Source organism: Saccostrea echinata, unplaced genomic scaffold (assembly GCF_033153115.1).
Source record: "Saccostrea echinata isolate AGI-Se365-2 ecotype Australia unplaced genomic scaffold, CSIRO_AGI_Sech_v1 ptg000054l, whole genome shotgun sequence".
NCBI lineage: Eukaryota > Metazoa > Mollusca > Bivalvia > Ostreida > Ostreidae > Saccostrea > Saccostrea echinata.
In genome coordinates this window covers 69,067,132-69,078,327 of record NW_026889803.1, presented here as the reverse complement: position 1 = coordinate 69,078,327, position 11,196 = coordinate 69,067,132, and the positions used below count along the sequence as shown (strand labels likewise).

Below are 11,196 nucleotides of genomic sequence, written 5' to 3'. Positions count from 1 at the left end.
ATACCCCTATCAGAGGGGAAGGAGATGTTTGGTATAATAATGCCACCTTCAGTGCCACTGGAAAAACCAATTCCAAGCTGCCACCCAAGTGACTTATACTGTAAGTGAAAATGTTACTCAGAGGAAAAATGTTGAGGCAGTGTTCTGTGGGAATAAACTATGCAAGAAAGGCACACACCTGAGAAGGAAAGGCCCAGGACACGAAGACTGCACTGCAACCATTCCTCCGGAGACCACCATCGGAGATGAGAAGAGATTGGCCTCAAATTATGCATTGGTGAGTTAAAAATATTAAGTGATGACGGTCTACTAGTCATTTCCCATTTCACCAGTGATGGAGATAGTGCCAAGGCATCTGGTGCATCTGAAAAACAAGGACATGTCATTGAAAACCTTAAAGAACCTCAAAGAAAACAGACTGCTAAGGTTCCATTCAGCAGTCACGTGTTTCTGAGAAGAACCAATGCCATATTAAGAGAATCCATGAAGAGAAGATTTGCTTGGACCTGAAGCTTCAGTGAAGGACAGAGCATGAGAACTGCTACACAAACTACCCTGAAGAAGACTTACCTTTGATGAAACTGGCTATGTCTTCTGCTGTCTAAACGTAAACTGCTACCAGTTAAAGGGCAGTGATGAAAGTCCTGTCAACTTTATTCCTTTTTCTGTCATGGACTGAAAAGCAATAAGTGGAAATCTTCAGTGGTGCCTAGTAACTTTGAATTAAACATGACTGAGGAAGACAAATGTTTGTTAAAAGACTGTATAAATTTGACTTTAGGACTAAATAATCTTCAAGTTAATAGAATTAAGTATCATACTTGTACACAAAAGCTGAATCTGTGAATAGGGCATATTCATAATCAAATCCAAAATATATTACAAGTAGTGGAAATTTTGAAAGTAGAATACATAAAGTTGTGCACTCACTGAATAGGGGTCATGGAAATTCAATATTGGAACTTTGTGAATCTGTAGGGGAACCTGTTATAAAAGAATGTAGAGTGGTCCATCATCTAAAACAACAACAAAATAGGCAAAATGACTTTAAAATTAAACAAACACTGTTAAAATATAGACACTTACAGTAAACCACTGACATATCCAAAATTAACAAAAGGCCCATGGGCCACAACGCTCACCTGAGTAACTTTGGCCTTGCTGTTTTTCACCTGATTTCCCCCCTTGTAGTACATATCGTGGTCCCAACCTTAACCAGGGGCCATGATTCGAACAATTTAGTATCTACCCAGGATGCTGCCACTTAAGTTTCAGCCTTTCTGGCTCAGCGGTTCTTGAGAAAAAAGATTTTTAAAGATTTTTTCTACATATTTCAATGCAAAACTGATTCCCTGTTGTGGCCCAACCTACCCCGGGGGTCATGATTTCAACAATTTAGAATCTACACTACCCAAGAATGCTTCCATATAAGTTTCAGCTTTTCTAGCCCAGTGGTTCTTGAGAAGAAGATATTAAAAGATTTTTTTTACATATTTCAATGAAAAATTTGGATTCCCTTTTGTGGCCCCGCCCTACCCCAGGGGTCATGATTTGAACAATTTAGAATCTACACTACCCTAGGATGCTTCCACATAAGTTTCAGCTTTTTTGGCCCAGTGGTTCTTGAGAAGAAGAATTTTTAATGACCCCACCCAATTTTTGTCTTTTCTTGATTATCTCCCCTTTGAAGGGGGCTTGGCCCTTCCTTTGAACAATTAAAACTCCCCTTTACCTAAGGATGCTCTGTACCAAGTTTGGTTAAAATTGGCCCTGTGATTCTTGAGAAGAAGTTGAAAATGTGAAAAGTTTACAGCTGGACGGACGGACAGACAGACGGACAATGGGTGATCAGAAAGGTCACGTGAGCTAAAAAGGAAATTGTGTTAAAAAAAGCTGTGTATGTAATTTAAATGTATGAAAGCATTTATAAATACATAGCATCTATTCTGTGAATTGTTACATATTTAAATAAAATTGCTATGTTTTACTGCATCAATGGCCAGGATATGTAAATGACGTATAATTGTGTGTGTAAAATGTGACATTTTCTTACATGGGTGAGTCTGTACATGTAAATATGTTTTTTTTCAGTATTTATCTTAATTATTTTTAGAAATTATTTTCATTAATTATCTTGTTTTTCTTACCTGTCTGACGATTACAACAAAGGTTACAGAGGTGATTGGTAGAAATACAGGTATACAGGTGTCAAAACTCTGTTAATGATGTACGTAGTATGTACTACACAGCATCCCGCATTGTATATCCACCATTGTTGATCTTTAACAGGGGAGACTACTCCTGAAATCAGAAATATCATAGTCAAAATGAATGTCACCTGTTACTTTAATACATGTACATAAGCATACTTGAATCCACTCATAACAATTACTGGTATATATGCTGAATACCAATATGACTTACATAGCCTTACTGTATAATGTGAAATCTGCTCCCATATCTACATGTAGCCCCACCCTTCACCGAGCTTGAATCTGCAAGACTTTGGAATGTAGATTTCTCATCAAATACAAGGTGATCCAAAATATCTGATACCATTTTGAAGGTTGATAAAACTTCCACATGGCATACATGTATAATAAAATTTAATAAAATTTTTCAAAATTTAATACCTGCTTTGATATTTTCTATAGCATATGTCATGTACAATTTATATATTTTTTAAACCCACAATTTATGAAATAATGCAGTTATCTAAGCACACTTAATACATGAAGTCCCTTTTAAGCAAGTATGAGATAAAGTGAAGTCTCCTTTAAAGTTTGTGATCACATCACTGCACATGTCTGGAGTAACTTCTCACATTTCCCCGAGTATTACAAACTTGAAATTCTCATGGAAAGTTGGCTTTGTTCTTTAGATACCCCCACAGAAAGAGTCTAGTGAGTTTTAATGGAGAACTTCAACCCTTTGGTATACATTTTACTACATGATAAAAATGGTATCAGTTTTATGATGCCCTACAGTGCCTAATATCACATGTAGTGACATCAGTGTTTTCTAGTATTACTTGTCCATGAAAATGATAGCTGCAGCAGTTTAAAATGATGTATAAATGAAATATTACTATAATTGATGATAATTTTATTGAGGATCAAAGTAGTATCAGATATTTTGGACCACCCTGTATATTTCAGACCTCTTGCATTTTGTTTATTATTGGCACACTAGGATACATGAGTTCATTTAAGAAATGAGTTTTATTTTAATTTAAAATTCATCAGGACATGAACTATGATGTTTTATGCTGGCATTAGCCTTTCATGACAAATATACATGCATGAAGCATTGTAGTTTTACCTCATGAACTTCAAAGAATTCAAATTTATATTTACATAATTTTTCTGATGACTTGCCATAATCAAATTCTGCCAATCAACCTTGAAACAAAACAGTTTACAAAAGGCCTATACTTTCGATGTCAAGTCCACTATAATGTCAGAATGTCCCAATGGAAGAGTCTAGTGGTTCTTGAAATGGAGTCAAAAAGTTTACAGACGTACAGACACAAGGACATTTGCAAAAATATTATCAGAAATGCTCACTTGAGCTGTCAGCTCAGGTGAGCTTAAAAATGCAACAGAAAAAAACAATAATAATTATTTACATTTGCAAATATTTTTTTTATATGAACCTATTGAAGAGAAAATATGTTCAATTCTGTATGAACTTATTAGGGGGGTCAGAGGTCATGGCGTGACCGAATCACACAGCGAGATGATATCTTGTCTACATATTTCTGTTACCAGCTGGTTATGGTGACACTGGTTTCGGAACTTCTAAGCCGTTAAAGCAACGAAAAAGATAAAATTATTGAAACATATATTTTTTTTCGTTCAACAAATGATCATTAGATCTCTCTGCGGTCTGAAGAATGCTTTTAATTAGCCTAAAATCATGCTCACCTTTTTAACCTGAAATTCCTTTGAAGGTATGTAAACTGAAGATGATACCACCACTTTTGACTTCATATATAAAGAACTCATACAATAATAGTAAGATTATTCTCAGTAGGGATCATTGTTTTTTTCATAATGAACAGATATTTCCTGAACTGGACTGCTGAACATCAATGAAAGTGTAACAGAGACATGTATGAGCCTCTGCTGGGGATTGAACTCGGGGCCTCTGGCCTGCCAGTCCAGTGCTCTACCGATTGAGCTAAAGGGTTAACCCATTAGCTCAAGCTATTAGGAAGCCATGTATCTGACACTACCACACTGTCCCCTCCAGAGAATGAGATGTCCTCATCTCTTTTGGAGTGCCAACGCCTGTGGGGCGAAGTTCTGGGGGCATCACTTTCACCCGCCAGAGAACACCCGGGCCCCACATTGGGCGCCAAATGTAACAGAGACATGTATGTGCCTCTGCTGGGGATTGAACCTGGGGCCTCTGGCTTGCCAGTCCAGTGCTCTACCAATTGAGCTAAAGGGTTATCCCACTAGCTCAAGCTAGTAGGAAGCCGTGTATCTGACACTACCACATACGTATTCAGATGTTGGAGCGAGGTGAACTATCAAGACCAAACAGCTTCTAGGTCATTGCGCGTCACAACATAGCAAAACAGCGGGCCGTTTGTGTAATAAATGCAGTTCTATTCCGAATATTTGTCTCAAATGTGAATAAAAGTAATAAACAACAATGTTAAAAAGTTCACTGGGAAATGAACTTGGTTGATACGTGATCAAATCTTCTGAGAAGCCCTTCGGGCTTCACAGGATTTGATCATGTGACCAACCAAGTTCATTTCCCAGAGAACTTTTTAATATTGTTGTTTATTTCTTAATTATACAGTGCATAATAATGTACTCACATTGTCACTAGATCCAGTTGTTTCCAGTACCACTGATACAGGTTTCGATGGGTAATTGCTTCTTTCTCTCTGTAAAAGCATAAAAATTGATGGTGTTTGATCATGATCATAGGCTGTTATGGTACTGACATTAGGGTAATGCCAAAATGTTATAACAAACATCCATTTAACTTTGTGAAAATTTACAAAAATATTGGAGGAAATAAATTATATATGCATTTTTCTGATGGACAGAGGGAATGAAAATGCTATGAAATTAGAAGGTTTTACTTGTATTTACATGTATGTAGAATACGATACAGTATCGTTTCTGTACTTCTGTTCAGGACGCCCACGTGGTGCAGTGGTTAGAGCATTTGATCCAGAGTTGTGGAGTAAATCCTTATGTCGCGGGTTCAAATCCCAATATGATATGTGCAAACCAGTCCTTCAGATGAGAAGACCATAAAAACCAGGGTCCCATGTCGCAGTAGGTGCTGGCATGAAAAGATCCCTCACTGCTCAAAGATCATAAGTGCCCAGTACTGGTCTAAATTTGTAGCCCCCCATCATCAAGTGGTGGCATTTCAATATAATTAAAAAATTCCACCATGGACACTCATCTGAAATATGGCAAAGTGCTCGAACAATTCAAGTCCAAAAATATTTCTGAATCTCGGAAATATCCGTAGTGTACAAGCCTTGCAATGACTCCACAAGTATCCCCTACCCTGCAAGTACCCTGGATATTTCCATTCTCCTTAAAGAAGCAGGTAAATAAAGGCCTCTTTACACCCTTCCTACTTTGCACCTTAAAGCAGAATTCCCATTATTTTAGACTTTGTACATGTAGTTTTTTCAGACCCTCTCTTTTCCATCTCTTCCAACAAATAACCTCATTCCAATACCATATATATCCACAAGAATTTTTATGAAAAAAAGTCAAAACCTCTATTTTTAAACTGGCACTACTTGGCCATGGGTGATCAATGAAAATGGGGTAAAATTAGTAAACTGTTACCTGATAAAGACTCTGACCTGGATTGATTTTCATAAAACTTGGTACAAAATCTTCTACAGCCATTATACGACACATCATTGTGAAATCTCATTGCATTTGTCATCTGAACAGCAGAGTTATGGCCCTTTGAAGTGATGTGCAGGATCTCCTGATAACAGAGGATGAAATGAGCATCAGACACACAATGGACAATTTTGAAATGCTCACATATCACATATGCTGCAGTAAATTTTTCTTATCAATTATTTTTATTTATTGTATAAATATCCCCTCACTTAATTCTGATAACAACTTTGATCAATAATATAGATAAATACTCTTAAGATTTTTTTTGAAAAAATTACCCCCAAATATGGTGAAATTCTTTAAAAATTGTCATATATAAAATACTTAGCAATAGAAATTTACATAACAATAAATGTTTAAAAATTCTACATTATATTGGCTGTAAAAAAACAGTAAAAGGTAATAAAAATAGATTAATCCCTTTGTTGTGAGCAGATAAGCAAACATGACCACAGCAGCCAATATCAGGAAGTGGCACTTACAGGTCATGCTGGATTATCCCTGGTCACATTAAAAATGTCATGGATACATACAAGATGCCATCCTAAGGTTAACCAAACATTAAGCACTATAGATATGGGTGAGCTAAGAGAATTCAAGGCAACATTGCTTGAATCTGCAAGAATAAATATTACCCTACTCTTCAGCATGTTTAGGAAAAATAGGGCTCCATGGAACAAAGGAAGGCAACTCTGCGAGAGGAAACTCCAAAGGCAAGGAGGATTTCATCAAGGAAATTCCCATGGCTTCAAGACTAAACAAGAGGCCCATGGGCCACAACGCTCACCTGAGTCAATATGGCCCTGCTGTTCTTCGTCACCAGATTTCTTCTCCTATATTTCTCCTATATATTCATATATAAAGCTTTGATCGCCTGTTCTAGGCATACCCTACCCCCAGGTGCCATGTTTTGAATGAAATTGAATATAAACCTTCTGAGGATGCTGCTATATTCATATAACTAATCATGGTTTTGCTGTTCTTTAAAACAGAATTCTAAATATGTCTAACACCCTACCCTGGGGGGGGGGGGTTCAAGTAATGAACAAACTTGAATGTACACTACCTGAGGATGCTTCCATATCAATATGACTGATCATGGCTTTGTTGTTCTTGAGAATGAAGAAGATTTTTAAAGATATTTCCTGTATATGTTCTTTTGTAAAACTTTGATCCCCCATTATGGCCCCACCCTACCCCCGGGGGTCATGATTTGAAAATTTGAATCTACACTACTTGAAGATGATTCCATATCAATATGACTAATTGTGGCTTTGTTGTTCTTGAGAAGAAGATTTTTAAAGATTTTCCCTATATATTCCTATGTAAACATTTGATCCCCTACTGTGGCCCTACCTACCCCCAGGGGTCATGATTTGTACAAACTTGAATCTACACTACCTGAGGATGATTCCATATCAATATGACTAATTGTGGCTTTGTTTTTCTTGAGAAGAGGATTTTTAAAGATTTTCCGTATATATTCTTAAGTAAAAGTTTGATCCCCCGTTGCGGCCCCACCCTACCCCTGAGTTAATGATTTGAACAAACTTGAATCTACACAACCTGAGGATGATTCCATATCAATATGACTAATTGTGACTCTGTTGTTCTTGAGAAGAAGCTTTTTTTCTATATATTCCTATGTAAAACTTTGATTCCCCATTGTGGCCCCAACCTACCCCTGGGGGTCATGATCTGAATAAACTTGAATCTACACTACCTGAGGATGATTCAATATCAATATGACTAATTGTGGCCTTGTTGTTCTTGAGAAGAAGATTTTTAAAGATTTTCCCTATATATTCCTATGTAAAACTTTGATCCCCCATTGTGGCCCCACCCTACCCCCGGGGGTCATGATTTGAACAAATTTGATTCTACACTATGTAATGAAGGTTCCACATAAGTATAAACTTTTCTGGCTCAATGGTTCTTGAGAAGAAGATTTTTAAAAGATGACACCAAATTTTCACCAATTCTTAATTATCACCCCTTGGAAGAGGGCATGGCCCTTCATTTGAACAAACTTGAACCCCCCTTTACCCAAAGATGCTTTGTGGCAAGTTTGGTTGAAATTGGCCCAGTGGTTCTGGAGAAGAAGTCGAAAATGTGAAAAGTTTGCAGATGGACAGACAGACAGACGGACTACAGACAAAATGTGATCAGAAAAGCTCACTTGAGCTTTCAGCTCAGGTGAGCTAAAAATAGCAAATTCTTGTCACCTATAATTTGCCAGGAGAATTCAACAGATCATGCCCTCAGGTCACCAAAACAATTCTGAACAGCCAGTCCTACCAAACTCCTAACTTTGACAATGAAAGACGATCGTCCTGATTTCTGTGGCCAAGACTACCAAAAACAAATACCAAAGAGAAGCAAATATATAGGTAGGCAATGTATAGAGAACACAGAGAGGATGATGGAGGTAATTATTCCAACAATACAACTTCATCGGTAAATACCAGTTCTGAATCTAACATCATGCACTGTGCTGCACTCAACAAAAGTAGGAATTTCAGGGAAATACTCGCTGGCCAGTGTCAGTCCAATTCTCCTGAGTTTGCCTTATTCCAAGAAATCCATAAAGGCGGTCTTTGTTGCAAAACATCAGCATCAAACATGGCCCTGGCATATGCCCTTCAGGAAACTTCACTAGGGGCAGAGAAGGCTAAATAATTCCTGAGCTGCCTGGACATTCGCCTCACACTAAGGCCTCTCTCCATAAGCTCCTGTTCAAAATAAGCAAAAATATTTTTTTTACAAACCTAAACAAATAAGATATGCATCAAAAGATACAGAAAATGTAAGAGATCAACAAGACCCGAAGCCAACCAGAAGATGTCATGAAATCTTAACAGATGACCTTTATAACAGTAATCATGATTAATTGCAATAGCCCTTAACAGAATGCTAGTATACACTTATTTCACGACTATGAGGGGGACAGTCAAACTGTTGTCCTGAGGTAATGGGGAAGACCTGGGAAACTGTTGCCTGAGGACGAAGGCCGAAGGCAACAGTTTCCCAGGTCTTCCCCATTATGGAGGGACAACAGTCTGACTGTTTCCTGAGTTGTCAAGAAATAAGTGTTTTATTATCTAACCTACTATATAATTTCTTAAAGTAATGATACAGACACATTAACAAAAGTATGCATTATTTCTTAGTGTTATCATGCCCTAATAAATATTGATGTATACATGTATTGTTTAATAAAAAAACATAAGATGACTTGAAGGTTTAAATATAGCACGCTGAGTCGAACATTTTAAAAGGCAAGGATCTACAGAGAGTGAAAGGGGCCTACATTTTTCCAAAAATTACCCTCAGAAAAAGTGTTCTTGTCCTCTTCTTTCAAATGATATTAAATTGAATATATATTTATATGGGTATCAGGATTACTCTTCAAATCATAATCTCAAATTTATTGCCATGAAAATGCTTCAATTTATACATAATTCAATATTATAACTGTAAAGTACGGGAAATTAATCATGACGTCATATTGGATTAGTTCAGCCATGCAACAGTATACAGTTGTTGACTGGGGTAGAGGGAAACAGACAGTCTATCTGTTGGACCAGAGTGCAAGCTGTTGCCCAAGGCCACAGGCCCCAGGCAACAGCTTGCACTCCGGTCCAACAGATCAACTGTTTCCCAAGACTCCTGTCAACAACTGTTTTGTTATACTCCTACTAAATCAAATTCATAACTTAACAGAAAATAAAACTGTCCCGAAGAAGATGTAGCGATAAGTCCAGAGTCTCCAGATATATTCGCTGAGAATATTTTCAGATTTCTGGATTTCATCCTCTTTCGCCACAGCAAAACAAACATCTGCAATTTATATTTAACTTAACGACAAGTTTAAACTACTCTCAATCCTCAGATGATTACATTTAACTCATGGTTACCCGAATGAGGAAAAGATAACTCAATTTAGCGCCATTTGACGTCACCAGGCAACAGTCTTTTTTAACAGTCTATTTTTAATTAACAGTTCCTGGACCGACAGTCGGGGAAAACAGTCAAACTATTGGACTTTTTAAAGTAAGAAATTATACAGGGACTGTTTAGTAGGGGTATAACAATTCATTCTGTGACCAGGTAAACAGTTTTGACTGTTTCATGATGTGCAAAAACATTAAAATGAATCAGGAACCAGTTCAAAATGCCTAATTACAATTTATATAGTAGGTTAGGTAATAATAAAGCCTTTGCCTTGCCTGTTAAAACCAACACTGATAGAAAATACATATACATATAGTACATATACTTGCCTGTGCTCTGCAAAACAAACTGCTGGACAGGTGCATGGCTAAGGGGCAAGGGAATGGAAGTGGATTGTCCAGGTGGTCATCCTGAGTGTACCTCTAATCTACCAAGGGCAACTGTGACCATTTTCAGATATGAGATGGAGAAGGACACTCAGGCACACAGCTGGCCCTACAAGATGCATTAGTCTGGTATGTTACTAGAGACAATGATGACAAAAATGCCAAAGAAGTGGACAAAGCAATGCGAGATCTACATCCTCTATGGAAAGTAAAGCATCTAGCTGACCCCATAAAACTTGGGCAAAGTTCTGTGCCAGCAAGCAAGCAGTTTATAGGAATGCAATGTTCCACACCATTGCAATGTACCATACTAAGACAGAAGAAAGTCGCTACAAAGAGTATTCATCAATGATCTAATTAAAGTCAAGATGTGCTTTGATTGTCAAAGAAATGTTTACCAAGTTAGACCAAGGCCTACAGAAGATGAGGGATTTCTCAAATTACATGTCCAAGAACGATTTCGATGTTGATATCTACAATATTGACAATATCATGATGATATTGTCCATATCTATGATATTGACAATATTATGATGATATTGTAATGATATTAATCCTCAGTACTATGAAATTGGAAATACTGGATGCAGTATAAGACTTAGTGCTATATGGATATCCACGATATCCTGATAACGTATGGATATTGATCCAGATCTGTACAATTTATTCTCAAGTTGAGGTACACATGTATATCATAATTTAAGAAGGCCACAAATGATGTTGATATTGATTAATAAATTGATAATTATGAATGTGTAGATTAATAAGGATGACAAATAGAGGTTAAGGATTAATTGTTATTGTCAGAGGTTAGGGTTAGGGTAAGGTTTTGGGTAAGAGTGAACATTGTTAAAAATGTCATGGTTTGAACAATCATGGTTTGATATCGATATATCGTTGATATCGACAGTAGGGCAAACTTAATAATCAGGAAGTACATACTCTCATTAAGTATT

At 37.0% G+C, this 11,196-nt stretch overlaps 1 long non-coding RNA gene across 1 annotated transcript; it reads right to left on the bottom strand.

Annotated features, from left to right (window-relative positions):
- Positions 1–209: 209 nt before the first annotated feature.
- On the bottom strand, positions 210–5,944 carry LOC133172080 (uncharacterized). The gene is made up of 7 exons (XR_009718903.1): positions 5,835–5,944; positions 4,835–4,903; positions 2,425–2,495; positions 2,148–2,301; positions 931–984; positions 571–675; positions 210–364 (listed from the first exon to the last, which is right to left on the bottom strand). It is a non-coding gene; the product is annotated as an uncharacterized LOC133172080 (long non-coding RNA).
- Between the last annotated feature and the right edge of the window lie 5,252 nt (positions 5,945–11,196).